Here is a 16,020-nt window from a genome sequence, read left to right on the forward strand (position 1 = left end):
ATTCTTAAAGTGTTTTTATAAAGCTTTTCTAAATTGTTTACATTTGTTTGATTGAAGAACAAACACGGTCGTATAAATATTTTGTTGAAAAATGAAATGCATAAAAATGATTGCTTCTTAACCAATGAAATTTACTTATCTATTCAATTTAGGGGATATTTAATTCCAAAGTGTCTACTGGTACTTAACACTGGGATAGCAATTTATGTATGGAAGAGAGAAAGAACAAAATAGAAGGAGGGAAAGAATAACCTTTTCTCTAGTGGGATGCAGGGAAACAAGCTAGCATGTTGCCCATGGCATTGTGGCAATGTTGCAGCAGGAAGAAGGCACATGGATAGCACTTGCTATGGATGGGAAAGGCCCCTTGTTCCTGCAGGTAGGAGGAGAAGGGGGCAAGTCCAGGGAAAAGGATGAGTGGATGGAATGGCTTGCAAGCTTATACATTGAGGCTATGCTGCTGGCCATAAACTCATCCATGGTTTGCCTATATTTGTGGTTAGGGCGGTATATTTTCTTCTGAGTAGACAATCATATGTTTCATTGTATTACTTTACTACAGTATGAATTTTTTTTAATTTTATTTTGATGTGAAAACACGTATTTTGATGCCTAAGAATATATTTGATTTTACATGTTCATTAGTAAAATGCAATCATGGCCTTTTTGCTAATAAATCCGAATTACTGTGATATCTAGTGATAACATTAGGTTTCGTTATGCTTTACAGTGATAGCAATCAAAATATTGTTTGCAATGTAACTGCTATTCTCTGTGTATTTTAAAAAAAATTGCAGTGTTGGAGCATTCACAACTTCTGCAGGCAAGTCGTTCTACTTATTAATTGTTCTAACTGTCAGGAAATTTCTCCTTAGTTCTAAGTTGCTTCTCTCCTTGATTAGTTTCCACCAGTGGTGGGATTCAAATAATTTAACAACCGGTTCTCTGCCCTAATAATTTCTTCCAACAACCAGTTCACCAAACTGCTCAGAAAGTTAACAACCGGTTCTCCCGAAGTGGTGCGAACTGGCTGAATCCCACCACTGGTTTCCACCCATTGCTTCTTGTTCTACCCTCAGGTGTTTTGGAGAACAGCCCGACTCCCTCTTCTTTGTGGCAACCCCTGAGATATCAGAACACTGCTATCATGTCTCCCCTAGTCCTTCTTTTTATTAAACTAGACATATCCAGTTCCTGCAACCGTTCTTCATATGTTCTAGCCTCCAGATCATCTGTTAAATCATTTAACAGAATAATAAGAGTTGGAAGGGACCTTGGAGGTCTTCTAATCCAACCCTCTGCTCAGGCAAGAAACCCTATACCATTTCAGACAAATGGTTGTCCAAACTCTTCTTAAAACTTCCAGTGTTGGAGCACCCCAATTTCTGGAGACAAGTTGTTCCACTGATTAATTGTTCCAAATGTTGGGAAATTTCTCATTAGTTCCAGGTTGCTTTTCTCCTTGATTAGTTTCCATCCATTGCTTTTTGTCTTGCCTTCAGGTGCTTTGGAGAATATATTGACTCCCTCTTAAAACTTACTATAATTTTATAATTTTATTTATTATTAAATTATATGCCCCCCATCTCACTGTCAAGTGGCACTATTGTAACAGGTAACTATAAAACTGATTATGTGTAAATATCTAAGTATGCTGGAAAAGGCAGCCTTTTTGTTTCTTAATAAGGCCAGGTTTTTTGAATGATTGATAGAATGTAAGAATTGAAAAGTTAAGTGTGAGACCCATTCCAGCTCTATAGTTCTCTGATACATTCCTCTCATTTGCTTTTCTCTCTACCACTTATTTCACATTTTATATATACAAAATACAGTATGTCTTTTCAGAACACAATTTGCCTTTTCTTTATTTCCCCTAAATATCTATTGTCTGAACTCCAGAGAACACAGAGGTATCAGGAATCACTAAGATTTTATTCACTCTTATCAGAAAGATGTCTTCTAACTATGTTAAGTTAATAGCAGCATAGAAATATTGGTAGAAAACAAATGTCTAGTACCATTTCTTCGTTTTACGATCCACCATTGGGATTCCTTCCAATATGAACTCAGTATTCAAAATTCAGTTACAAGCAAGTTAGAGGTTTCTGTGTTTTCCTGCAGGCATATTTTATCCATGAATGACCCAATCACATTTTGGAAACAGATTTAGTTTTCTCCTTCAAAATCAGCCACATGCAACTTGTCCTAATTAAGAGATTGCAATATGGTATTTATGATATTATTATCAAACTGTCAGAGAGAGAGAGAGAGAGAGAGAGTGAGGGAGAGGGTGAGATGCGTGCTATATCCGCACTCATTCCACTTTCTGGATACATCTATATGTATAGTATGTTAGCTTTGAATCCATATTTCTTCCACTATTTATTTTTATTTATTTATTTATTTATTTTATTTTTATTTATTTATTTTATTTTGTCACACAGTATATATAGGCATAAGCATGAAATAATTGTACAATATATAAGCATATATATGAGTATGTAATGACTATATTATACTCGTATATATATATATGAGTATGTAATGACTATATTAATTGAATATAACGAAAGGAAACAATAGGACAGGAACGGTAGGCACATTTGTGCTCTTATGTACGCCCCTTACAGACCTCTTAGGAATGGGGTGAGGTCAATGGTAGATAGCGTTTGGTTGAAGTTTTGGGGATTTTGGGAAGAGACCACAGAGTCAGGTAGTGTATTCCAAGCATTAACAACTCTGTTACTGAAGTCATATTTTCTGCAATCAAGATTGGAGCGGTTAACATTAAGCTTAAATCTACTGCATGCTCGTGTATTATTGCAATTGAAACTGAAGTAGTCTTCGACAGGAAGAACATTGTAATAGATGATTCTATGAGTTAAACTCAGGTCATGTCGAAGGCATATCTATCTATGGGTATCTTCATCCGTATGTCAGCTAAGGTTATAACTATAGTTTGCTCAGTGCCTTTAACTGGCATACTATCAAAAGGCAGTTCTTTTTTCCTGATCTGTTTTAACTGATGGAGTTCCTAACCAGATTTTCAGGTTAGGTTTACAGTTACAAATTTAAAGCTGCATTAATTCTACTATGGATGGATCAAGCTGTCTGCTTAACTTTCAAATGTTTTAACATTCTGTCTCATTTATATAAAGAATTTGCAAATTTACCTCTCACAAAAAGCAGATGAACAGATGGCATTCACTTCTGACAAAACATGTTCGAATTTACAATATGAAAAATATTTATTTTTTTAATAAAATTTTATGGCTAAGTGTTATGCAAACTCACACATTGTGATTTATTTGGAAAATCATTTCAAGCCAAGGTTTCATGAAATATAAAATTGACAGCTAACAGGTTTACATGATAAAATTGACAAATTTATTCATATCAAGCAGAATATACACACTGAAAGAGTGAAGGCATTTACTAAACCTGATAATTTCCTCTCATATATTCTGTGTGGCAATTTGTCAGCTATAAGCAAAATTTAGTTTACTTGTTGATGATTATTCTAGGTAAATCCGCAGTGGAAACATTTAAACAAAATATAATTTGATTGTCATTAGGTGACTCAAAGATACAAAAAAAAAAAAAATGAAACCAGAGAGACATAAAATAAAAGATAAAGTCTCTCTTGAGTTGAGCTTGGTTCTTGACATCTTACTACATTTTCCTGATGGAGGTGACTGGCCATTATTTTCTACTAAATTTCCCAACCTAGATTACGGGTGATATAGAAGTTTAATAAATAATAATAATAATAATAATAATAATAATAATAATAATAATAATAATAATAATAATAATAATAATAATAAATATTCAAGTAGAGCCTGGATAATCATCTGAATTGGATGTTTTAATTTAGATTCTTGTACTGAGCAGGGAGTTAACTAATATCTTAAGTGACCTTCTCCAATTTTATGTTTTATGAAAATCCTTAAAAAAGAAAAGCATAACAATATGTTAATTTAATTCATCATATTTGTATTGTGTACATTTGAATAATAGAGATGTTACTGAAATAATTTTCAGGACTAGCAAGTAGGGCACTGATTGTGTAGGGCACAAATTGTCTTCAGTGTACATACTGTTCGTAAGTATGAACAGGTAGCTGGCCAGTATGAAATCTATTTTATTATTTTAAGAAGAACTGTGCTCTTGATTCCCCTTCATGGATTGCTGCCTTGTCGTGGCGAAGGGGCTTGCATAGCTCAATGAAGCTATGAGCTATGCCGCGCAGGGACACCCAAGGACAGGTCATAGCAGAGAGTTCTGACAAAACGTAATCCGCTGGAGAAGGAAATGGCAACCCACTCCAGTATCTTTGCCATGAAAACCCCTTAGACAGTACAGAAAGGAAAAAAGATATGACGCCGGAAGATGAGCCCCTCAGGTCGGAAGGTGTCCAATATGCTACTAGGGAAGAACAGAGGGCTAGTACTAGTAGCGCCAGAAAGAATGAAACAACTGGGCCAAAGCTGAAAGGACGCTCAGCTGTGGATGTATCTGGTGGTGAAAGGAAAGTCCGATGCTGTAAAGATTTTTTCTCCTTAGGAACCTGGAATGTAAGATCCATGAATCAAGGCAAGCTGCATGTGGTCAAACAAGAGATGACAAGACTGAACATCAACATCTTAGGAATCAGAGAACTAAAGTGGACAGGAATGGGTGAATTTAATTCAGATGACCATCAGATATACTACTGTGGGCAAGAATCCCTCAGAAGAAATGGAGTAGCCTTCATAATCAATAAAAGAGTAGGAAAAGCAATACTGGGATACAATCCCCAAAATGACAGAATGATCTCAGTTCGAAAGCAAGGCAAACCATTCAATATCATCATAGTTCAAGTCTATGCCCCAACACTGGTGCTGAAGAAGATGAAATTGACCAGTTCTATGAAGCCCTACAGCACCTGATAGAATTAACACCAAAAATGATGTCCTTATCATCATGGGAGATTGGAATGCTAAAGTAGGAAGCCAAAAGATAACTGGAATAACAGGCAAGTTTGGCCTTGGAGTACAAAATGAAGCAGGGCACAGGCTGATAGAATTCTGTCAAGATAATATGATGGTCATAGAAAACACTCTTTTCCAACAACCTAAGAGACCACTCTACAAATGGACATCACCAGATGGTCAACACAGAAATCAGATTGACTATGTGCTCTGCAGCCAAAGATGGAGAAGCTCTATACAGTCAGTAAAAACAAGACCAGGAGCTGACTGTGGCTCAGATCATGAGCTTCTTCTTGCAAAATTTAGGCTTAAACTAAAGAAAGTAGGGAAAAACACCAGGCCACTCAGGTATGAACTAAATCATATCCCTGATGAATATACAGTAGAGGTGACAAATAGATTTAAGGAATTAGATCTGATAGACAGAGTGCCTGAAGAACTATGTTGGTGGTTCACAACATTGTACAAGAGGTAGCAATTAAAACCATTCCAAAGAAAAAGAAATGCAAGAAAGCAAAATGGCTGTCTGAGGAAGCTCTGCAAATAGCTGAGGAAAGAAGGGAAGCGAAAGGCAAGGGAGAAAGAGAAAGATACACCCAGTTGAATGCAGAATTCCAGAAAATAGCTAGAAGAGATAAGAATGCATTCTTAAATGAAAAGTGCAAAGAAATAGAAGAAAACAATAGAATAGGGAGGACCATAGATCTATTCAAGAAAATTGGAGATATGAAGGGGTGGGTTTCATACAGGGTTGGGTTCTAAATTTTTTTACTACCGGTTCTGTGGGCGTGGCTTATTTTGTGGGCGTGGCTTGGTGGTCATGTGACACTGGGTGTGGTTTGGCAGTCATGTGACTGGGTGAGAGTAGCTTGGCCATCATGTGACTGGGTGGGCGTGGCCGATAACAAGAAATAATAAAAATAATAAACAAAGTATACAAAACAATAAGAGGTACCAAAAACCAAGTTTCACACTTTACACACACACAATACAATACAACTGACTCACACACAATGTAAAAGCAACTGCACTTCACCCAAAAGGGGCCCTGCAACAAGCAGGAACCTCACAAAGCCACAAAAAGCTCAAAAACCAAGTTTTACACTTTACACTCACACACAACACAACACAACACAACAGACTCTCACACACAAAATGCAACATACAGCTTTGTGAGATTCTGTGTGTTTGTGTAGTTAGAGTGAAACACTACAGAAGCACACCAAATCTCAGAAAGCTGCACAAATATTTTGTTATTTTATTTAAATTTTTTAGATCGGGGTCTCCAACCTTATAACTTTAAAGTTTGTGGACTTCCTCCCAGAATTCCTCAGCCAGCAAAGCATTTGGCTGAGCAATGGATTCCAGGCAGATTTGTGGACTTCAACTCCCAGAGTTCCTGGGGAACTCCAATCAATTACATTAGCTGCAACTGATTCTGCCTTCCAGACAATGTAACTGATTGGAGACGCCAAAGGAAAGCGAGCCCGAAAGGAGCTTGCTTAATTAAGTAAGTGAGGAGGGGGGATTGGGTGGGCCAGAGAAAAAAAGTTTTTAAAATGCTCCTCTAAGGATCCTGCTCAGCCACATGATCATCAGAAGGGGTTTTTAAAAGAGGCTTTTAAAAGTAAAAAAACCCCACAAACCTCTGATGATCGAAGAACCGGTTCGGGAGCGTGGCCAGCCAGCCATTACCATCGGTTCTCCAAATGCCAGCAGAGTTTTACTACCGGCTCTACAGAACTGGAGCGAACCGGGGGCAATCCACTACTGGTTTCATGCAAAGGTGGGCATGATAAAGGACCAAAATGGCAGGGACCTAACAGAGGCAGAAGAGATTAAGAAGAGGTGGCAAAATTAAACAGAAGAACTATACAAGAATGAGCTTAACAACCCTGATAACCACGATGGTGTGGTCACTGACCTTGAGCCAGACATCCTAGAATGTCAGATGGGCCTTAGGAAATCTGAGCAACAACAAAGCTAGTTGTTGTGTCTTCAGCTCCTGAGCCAGGCCTCCTGGTAGAGAGTGACTCAGAGAGTGAGGGGGAAGAGCCGACAGGGCTTCCCTCTGCAGGACCTTCCTCCCTGGCTCCACTCCAGGCTCCAGAGGCAGGCCAGGTGGAGGAGGAGCAGCTGCCACGGCCTCTTTCCCCCAATTCCTCCTCCTCCCTGGCCATGCCCCAAGAACCAGCTGTGGAGGATCAATCTTGGCTAGATGCAAGGCAGCAATGCCGAGATAGGCATGCGCAGCAGAGGAAAGGGAGGAGCCGCCCCAGGGAGTGCTGAGTCACGGAGCCACACCCCACAGGGTATAAAAGTGGGCGGAGCTGCCATTGGGCTTCATGATGGACAAAAACTGACTTTTGGGAAACCTTGGCTGTCTTATTGCGAGACTACGAATTTGATTGTTGGATTTCTGTTTATCTCTGAACTCTGGGTTGCTCCAGCAACGGCCTGCAGTTGCACTGAGGAGATAAGAGACCTTGGCAGGCAATCGCAGGTTTGTTGCCAGAACTGATATCTGTAATAAATTGCTGGCTATTATAGTCAGCTCGTGTGTATTCTTGGTTGTGGGGGACAGAACACTAATGGAGGAGACAGCATTCCAGCTGAGCTATTCAAAATCTTAAAAGATGATGCAGTAAATGTGTTACACTCAATTTGCCAGCAAATTTGGAAAACTCAACAATGGCCACAGGATTGGAAAAGGTCAGTTTACATTCCAATTCCAAAGAAAGGCAATGCCAAAGAATGTTCAAACTATTGCACCATTGCACCCATTTCACATGCTAGTAAGGTTATGCTTAAAATCCTACAAGCTAGGCTCCAGCAGTATGTGGAGCGAGAACTACCAGAAGTACAGGCAGGATTTCGTAGAGGCAGAGGAACTAGAGATCATATTGCCAACATACGCTGGCTCATGGAGAAAGCTAGGGAGTTCCAGAAAAACATCTACTTCTGCTTCATTGACAATGCTAAAGCCTTTGATTGTGTGGATCACAACAAATTGTGGCAAGTTCTTAAAGAGATGGGCGTACCAGACCATCTTATTTGTCTCTTGAGAAACCTGTATGCAGGTCAAGAAGCAACAGTGAGAACTGGACACGGAACCACTGATTGGTTCAAAATTGGGAAAGGAGTCCGGCAAGGTTATATACTATCACTCTGCCTATTTAACTTATATGCAGAGCACATCATGAGAAAGGCGGGGCTAGATGAATCAAAAATTGGAATTAAGATTGTCAGAAGAAATATCAACAACCTCAGATATGCAGATGATACCACTTTAATGGCAGAAAGCGAAGAGGAATTAAAGAGCCTCTTGATGCGGCTGAAGGAGGAGAGTGCAAAAGTTGGCTTGAAACTCAACATTAAGAAAACTAAAATCATGGCATCCGGTCATCTCAATTCCTGGCAGATAGATGGAGAAGAAATGGAGGTAGTGACAGATTTTATTTTCCTGGGCTCCAAGATCAGCGCAGATGGGGACTGCAGCCAAGAAATTAAAAGACGCTCGCTCCTGGGAAGGAAAGCTATGGCAAATCTAAACAGCGTACTAAAAAGCAGAGACATCACCCTGTCAACAAAAGTGCATATAGTCAAGGCTATGGTTTTCCCAGTTGCAATGTATGGCTGTGAAGGTTGGACCATAAGAAAGGCTGAGCGGCAAAAAATTGAGGCCTTTGAACTCTGGTGCTGGAGAAGAATCCTGAGAGTCCCTTGGACTGCAAGGCGAACAAACAAGTCAGTCCTAGAGATCATCATCCCTGACTGCTCTTTAGAAGGCCAGATCTTGAAGATGAAACTGAAATACTTTGGCCACCTAATGAGAAGGAAGGACTCACTGGAGAAGAGCCTAATGCTGGGAAAGATTGAGGGCAAAAGAAGAAGGGGACGACAGAAAACGAGGTGGCTGGATGGAGTCACTGAAACAGTAGGCATGAGTTTAGATGGCCTCCAGAGGATGGTAGAAGACAGGAAGGCCTGGAGGAACGTTGTCCATGGGATCGCGATGGGTCAGACACGACTTCGCAACTAATAACAACAATTAATAATGAGATAAAACTTAATGAGAAAATGAGAAAAATTTTCAATGAGAAAAATTAAATAAAAGTTTCCCATATTTCCATCATTGTTCACACCAGGATAACTTAAAACCATGTTGGAGATTTAAAGATATTAGCAATCCATACGAAAAATTACTCTGATGGAAAAATAGGGTGGTAAAGATTAATTTGCCTTCAGAAGAGCTATAGGAGACCAGTGATGCCAATAGTATTCAACTGATTTTTCCACTTATATTTATATTCCTTATTAGTTTACTTATATTTATATTCCTTGCAGACAGCTGGTAATTTGAATCCTTTTAGAGTCGCTGAACAAGTGAAACGTCTTCAAAAGAAAAAACAAGAAAGTCTAGTTGCCTCCTGAAAAAGCACCTGTGGAACAAGCATGATCTGGAGAACTGAGAATCTCTACAGACTTTTAACTATACAATTTGGGATGAACACTCTTTGAATATGTGGAAGTAGGAATGGATTTCCAGAGGAAAAATTGCAGACTACAGGAACCACGAGCACTACCCTGAGAACATAGCTAAACTGCCAAGTGCTTCAACAACCCTCTAAAATGATGCAAGTGACAATCTGTCTGTAAGGAATATAAATCCTTCCATTCCCCACTATCCTGTTAGAGCTGAAGAAGCTTCTTGGATGAGAAGCAAAACGTCTTCAAAACAACAACAACAAGAAAGTCCAGTAACAGCTGCCTCTGGAAAAAGCACATTTGAAAAAGCCAAACAACAAAGAAAAAGGAAAATGGAGGAGGAAAAGAAAAAGCAATTAGAGGAGATGAAACGTAAATGTGAAGAGCACCTCCAAAAGGTGTTGCAGGCTGGGGAGCGAGTAGAGTAGTTAGAGGAGGAAAAGGAAAAATGACTTGAACAAATGTTGTTTCAACATGAAGAGAAGAATGAGAAGGTCCGAAAGGAAAAAATGGCAGAAGGCAAAATTAAGAAAAGGGCAGTGGCTAAGCAGCTGGAAGAACTTGAAGTCCGGCGCAAGCAAGAGGAAGATGCCCATAGAGAGCATTGCAACTGGAGGAGGAAGAACGTAGACATAAGGAATTGATGCAGGAGAAACAAGAGGAGGAACAAGAAAGAGCAAGAAAGATTGCAGAACAATGCCAGGCTGAGCTGGAAAGAGAAAAAGAACTGGCTGCTAAGAGAGAATTGGAGAAGAAGCAAGAGTAGGAAAAGATCCAGGCACAGCGGAAGCATTTATTTATTTATTTATTTATTTATTTATTTATTTATTTATTTATTTATTTATTTATTTATTTATTTATTTATTTGTCGTAACAATATATACAAGCATTACATAAAGGATTATATAATATATAAACGTATATATGAGGAGAAACAAGGTAATACAAACATATATATATATAGGGGAAGAAATAATAGGACAGGAATGGTAGGCACATTTGTGCTCTTATGCACGCCCCTTAGAGTCCTCTTAGGAATGTGGTGAGGTCAACCGTGGATAGATTTTGAGTAAAGCTTTTGGGGTTATGAGAAGAGACCACAGAGTCAGGTAATGCATTCCAAGTATATACAATTCTGTTACAGAAATCGTGTTTTCTGCAATCTAAACTGGAGCGGTTGACATTGAGTTTAAATCTGCTGGTAGCTCTTGTGTTATTGTTATTGAAACTGAAGAAGTCATTGACAGGAAGGACATTACAACGGATGATTTTATGAGCTAAACCCAGGTCCTGTCGAAGGCGACGAAGTTCTAAGTTTTCTAGACACAAGATATCAAGTCTGGTGGAATAAGGTATTTTATTGGTTTCGGAGGAGTGAAGAACTCTTCTCGTAAAATACCTTTGGACATGCTCAACTGTATTGATATCAGATATATGGTATGGGTTCCAGACAGGCGAGCAGTAATCAAGAATTGGCCTAGCAAATGTTTTATATGCTCTGGTCAGTAGCGTGGTGTTTTTTGAAAAGAAGCTACGTAAAATTAAGTTAACAACTCTTAGAGCCTTTTTTGCTATATAGTTGCAGTGGGCTTTGGCACTTAGATCGTTAGATATAAAAACTCCAAGATCTTTGACAGGGTGGGGGTCATCTGTGAGGTAATGTCCATCAAGCATGTACTTTGTGATTGGGTTCTTTCTTCCAATATGCAAGACTGAGCATTTACTGATTGAGATTTGTAGTTGCCAAATTTTAGACCAAGCAGTTAGATGATCAAGGTCCTTTTGAATTGTGGATGTATTGTCAGTGGTGTTGAAAAGTTTGACATAGTCAGCAAAGAGAACACAGTTAATTGAGATATGATCACAAAGATCATTTATGTATATTATAAAGAGAGTTGGTCCAAGAATGCTACCTTGAGGAACACCATTCTTAACAGGAACAGGATTTGATAGAGCCTTACCAATTTTAACTACTTGTTATCTGTTTGACAGAAAAGCAGATATCCAGTTGTGTAAGGGTCCTGAAATGCCATAGGATTTTAATTTTAGGAGAAGTTTATCATGTACTACTGAGTCAAAAGCTTTACAGAAGTCTATGTATATTGCATCTATTGATTTACCTAGATCAAGATTTGTAATCCATAGGTTTTTACAGTGGAGAAGTTGTAAATTGCATGATAATTTTTTTTCTGAAGCCAAATTGTTTATTTGAGAGAAGGTTGTGTATTTCTAAGTGCAAGGTAATGGATTGGTTGATGATGGATTCCATTACTTTGCAAGCGATGCAGCATAGGGAGATTGGTCTATAATTATCAACTAAGCTGGGGTCGCCTATTTTGAAAACTGGAATGACTGTGGCTAGTGACCAGAGATTGGGAAGGGAACTGGTTGTGAAAATTTTATTAAAGATTACTTAGGGGTTCTGCTAAATTACTAGAGAGTTTTTTTAAGAAGTAAGCACAAAGTCCATCAGGTCCAATGGATAGAGATGGTTTCAAGTTACAAAGAGCTTTTCCAACATTTTCTTCTGTAAAATCTATATTTGTTAAGTCGTCATACTCATTGCTTGTACGATTTGGGAATGTGGGATATGTGCCATCACTGTTGACAAAAACTGAGCCAAAGAATTTGTTAAAGGGGTTTGCTTTAGTTACTTCGTTATTGTATTCATTGCCGTTAGAATCTTTTAGTGGTGGCATGGATCTAGAGTCTTTAAGCTTGTTGTTGACAAAATTATAGAAGGCACGACTGGAATTAGCATGCAGAAGATCCTCTTCTTGCTTGGTGTGGTAATTTGTGCATTCAGTTTTTATTTGGTTGCATATAGTTCTGTAGCGATTTTTAAAATTTGCTACATAGCCCTTTTTGTTTCTTTTCCAGAGGGATTTTTTTTTAGATTGAAGCTTTTTTATTGATGTGGGTAGTTTGCTTTTCCTGATCTTGGTGGTAGTTTGTGGTACTTATAGTTTGATGACTCTATTGATTTCGAGTAGGAAAACTCTATAGTGGTCTTCAGCAGTTATACAGGTTGAGAACAGATTTAGCCAGTCCAGAGATGAAAGATCATTGTTTATAAGGTCATAATTGGCTTTTTTGAAGTTGTAGATGGGAATGCTATTGATATGACGATTTAAGTGACGACGTATATTAAGACAGAAGTCAATCATGCAATGATCACTGTTGGAAAAGGGTTCTCTTATTTGTAGTCCATAAATGGTATTGGTGTTGTTGCAGAAGATGAGGTCAAGGCAGTTGTTTAGTCTTGTGCTGTTAGTTACAAGTTGTTCAAGACCTAAGTTTGTAACAGCATTGTATATTGTAGTATGGATTGGATCAGTTGTACATTCATTTGTTATCCAGTTGATGAGAGGTAAATTTAGGTCACCCAGGAAGATGAGTGGATATGGGCAAGAGGCAGCCCATGTTAGTAGTGAGGTTAAAATATTAGCATGAGTAACGTCGTAGTCAGGGGCTCTGTAGCATACAATGAATCGAAGTATGGTATTAGATGATAGGTCACATACAATAGTTTCAGGAAGAGAAAGTTTGTGTACAACTTGAATGTTTTTTAGATTCAGCATGAACAACAAGAAAAAGAAAAGGCTGCACACTTGCAGAGGGAGGTTTTACATGCAGCTAAAGAAAAAGAGAGGCTCAGAAAAGAAATGGAGGAAAAAGAGCGGAAGTTGCAGGAGCAACAGAAGCAAGAAGGGGAACTACTGAAAACAACTTCAGAGGCTCAGGCTAAAGTTGCTAATAAGTAACTGAATGTGAGTGTGAATATTGAGAATTCACCTATCTGTAATTCATATCCAATGACATCTCAAGGCCCCAAAAACCCCAAGATTGGTCTAAATAATTATGGAATGGATTTGAACAGTGATGATTCAACAGATGATGAGAGTCAGCTCCGTAATACCATCCCTGCTTGGGCTTTTGGGAATCAACTAAGCCAAGCAATCCTGCATCAATATTATAACCTATCAAATACCAAGCACTCTTTGAAGTGGTGAAGTGTCCCAAGTTGGAAGAAATCTTCAGTAAGAGCAAGCCAAGTTATTTCAAGCTCCACAGTGTGGAATTCCTCACCTTTCCAAGGGGGCAAATCTGTGCCTTAAAGAAGTTCTGATGCCTGTTCAGTCTAATGTGTGTCTGGTTATGTTGGACAAAGGATGAAATGAGTTGCTTTTTAATAGTGTTGTACATTCTTTCTTTTATCCATATTAATAAATATTATACTCCTATTAAAAAAAAGCACCTTTGGGACAACCATGACCTGGATGACTGAGAAACTCTACAGACGGTTTTGTCCACTTGTTTTAGGATTGTATCAAAGGCATCTATTACAATTGAACTTTGCTTTATTTTGCTATAGTTATACTATTGCTATTTGCAGATCTTTATATTTTGTGATTTTTCCCAGGTTCTTTATCTTCTTTTCTCCTGTTTCCAAGTTCTACCACATCCACTGTCCAGACTTTTTGGCCATTATTATGGTTCATGCAGAGTCATCCTGATGTTCAATTGGATTTGGCATATTTATCTACCCATCAAGTGATAATAATAGAATTAGGCTTTGTGCTTTGTGATTGGCCTTGTTTCATGTTTTGGACAACTTATTTCAACCCATGTGTATCTAGTTTCTTTTTCAGATGATAAATCAGTAGAAACATTTTTTTTACTAACTTTTGAGAGGTACTGCAACAGCAAATTCTTTTCTAAATCAGAATGTGCAAAACCTAGCAAATTAGTATAATGCTTAAGATTCTCTGCTACATAGTGAGTCTGCCTGCCATAAACAAAGTGACAGCTGAAACAGAAAAGGTTTGATTTAGACACGGGATGGGCAGGTGATCTTGATATTCTACTGCCACTTTCTTGTACTGTCAACACTGATATAATTTCAGATCTGTTTAAATAAGACATCAATCCTGAGCATGTGTTAAACAACTGAAACTGATTTGCACATATTCTTTCTTATCTGCCACACTGATGTTTCAGCTAGTCCTTCTCTTAATTTGCTAGCAAATAGATTCAAAAGATGAGTTACTTGCTTTTTTATTAAGTATTCTTGTCCTTAACTCTATGAAGTTGCTCTTGTCAAGTATATAACTGCTGCATTTCCTACTTTTATTCATTTTCTCCCGGTTGTTGAATTTTTCTCAAGATTTTGGGATTGTTTGAGAACCATCACGTTACAATATGCACATGCAAGAAACAAGTATGATTATGTTACACTAAAGGAAGATTTGCTTATAATTATGGGAAATTGATTATAATTATGGAAACACACTGATAGACTTTAATTAACTTTAAGATAATTCTCTGTAAGTATATATTGAGACAATTGACTATCCTGATTGCTTATTTAGGGTTAGGATTAGAGTTAGAGTTAAGAGGCAAAGTAAAATATGTTGTTAGTTGGATTCTATCAATCTTCTATGAGCCTTCCAGAAGGATTGTGCATAATCTACTATTCCTAGCTTTTATTCCCTCCAAGGTAACTAAATCAGTGGAAAAAACATGGCATGGTATTCCCTAAAAGAGGTGGATTCTTGGTTTTTTAAAATTAAACATTTTCAGTAATATGGACTGTTCACACACCATAAATTTATAGCAAATTTTGAACTGCATTGGATCACAAATGCATTGAACTGCATTGGATCACAAACACTATTTCCCAAATCCTATTATAGAACAATTTCATGCAGCAGTCCCAACACTGATTTTATGTCCACTATTGACATTTGAACTCTTGCCAGTTCTTCAGTTGTATCACTAAGAAAAATGTCAAAGCTATGGAAACCCTAGGTATGTTCATTTTGCTGACAATGGACTCTATTTGTAAGATTGGCAGTGTGCCATTAAAGCATATCACTTTTCCATTATGTGCAAAGTATTTTAATCTTGATCTCTAATCACCCATAATAATAATATTTACTGCAGCACTGAATCTCAGAACCCATTATTAAGCCATTCATTCCATTATCAAATGTCTCTTTTATCCTAGGAGCACCAGAAGTTATTATGCCTTAAGATTTTTTAAAATAAAGAGTCCTCATTATATATTTCAGTTCTTGAGTTACCAGCAAAACCAATTTTGGATTTCACTCCACAATCAATATTTTTATTTTGCTCTAATGGCTTTGCTTCCAAATAACTTGCTGTGATCTGTGTAATGTACCATGATGTAATCATTCATAGTTTGACTTCCCTTCAAATCATAGTAACATTTCTGCAGCAAAGATGTGGTGGGTTAGGCATTAAATATTGAACTATTGTTTGCATGTTATGTATGCTATGAAACTGGTGGAGAAATTTGCTTAGTTCTCATGTACAGGCAGATTTATCCAATTCATACTCCCTAAGCTATATATGATTTATATGTTATATATCCTACATGCTAAAATTCACATTGTTAAAATTTTGGATTCCACCACAATTCAAAAAAAAAAGTATGCATGATTTACATAAATATTGGAAACATACACAAAAAAAGATTTCAGGAAAAATGGATTGCAAAAGGCATGTGTATCATGCAATAAAATTAACATGAAGG

This window comes from Ahaetulla prasina, chromosome 5 (genome assembly GCF_028640845.1).
Source record: "Ahaetulla prasina isolate Xishuangbanna chromosome 5, ASM2864084v1, whole genome shotgun sequence".
NCBI lineage: Eukaryota > Metazoa > Chordata > Lepidosauria > Squamata > Colubridae > Ahaetulla > Ahaetulla prasina.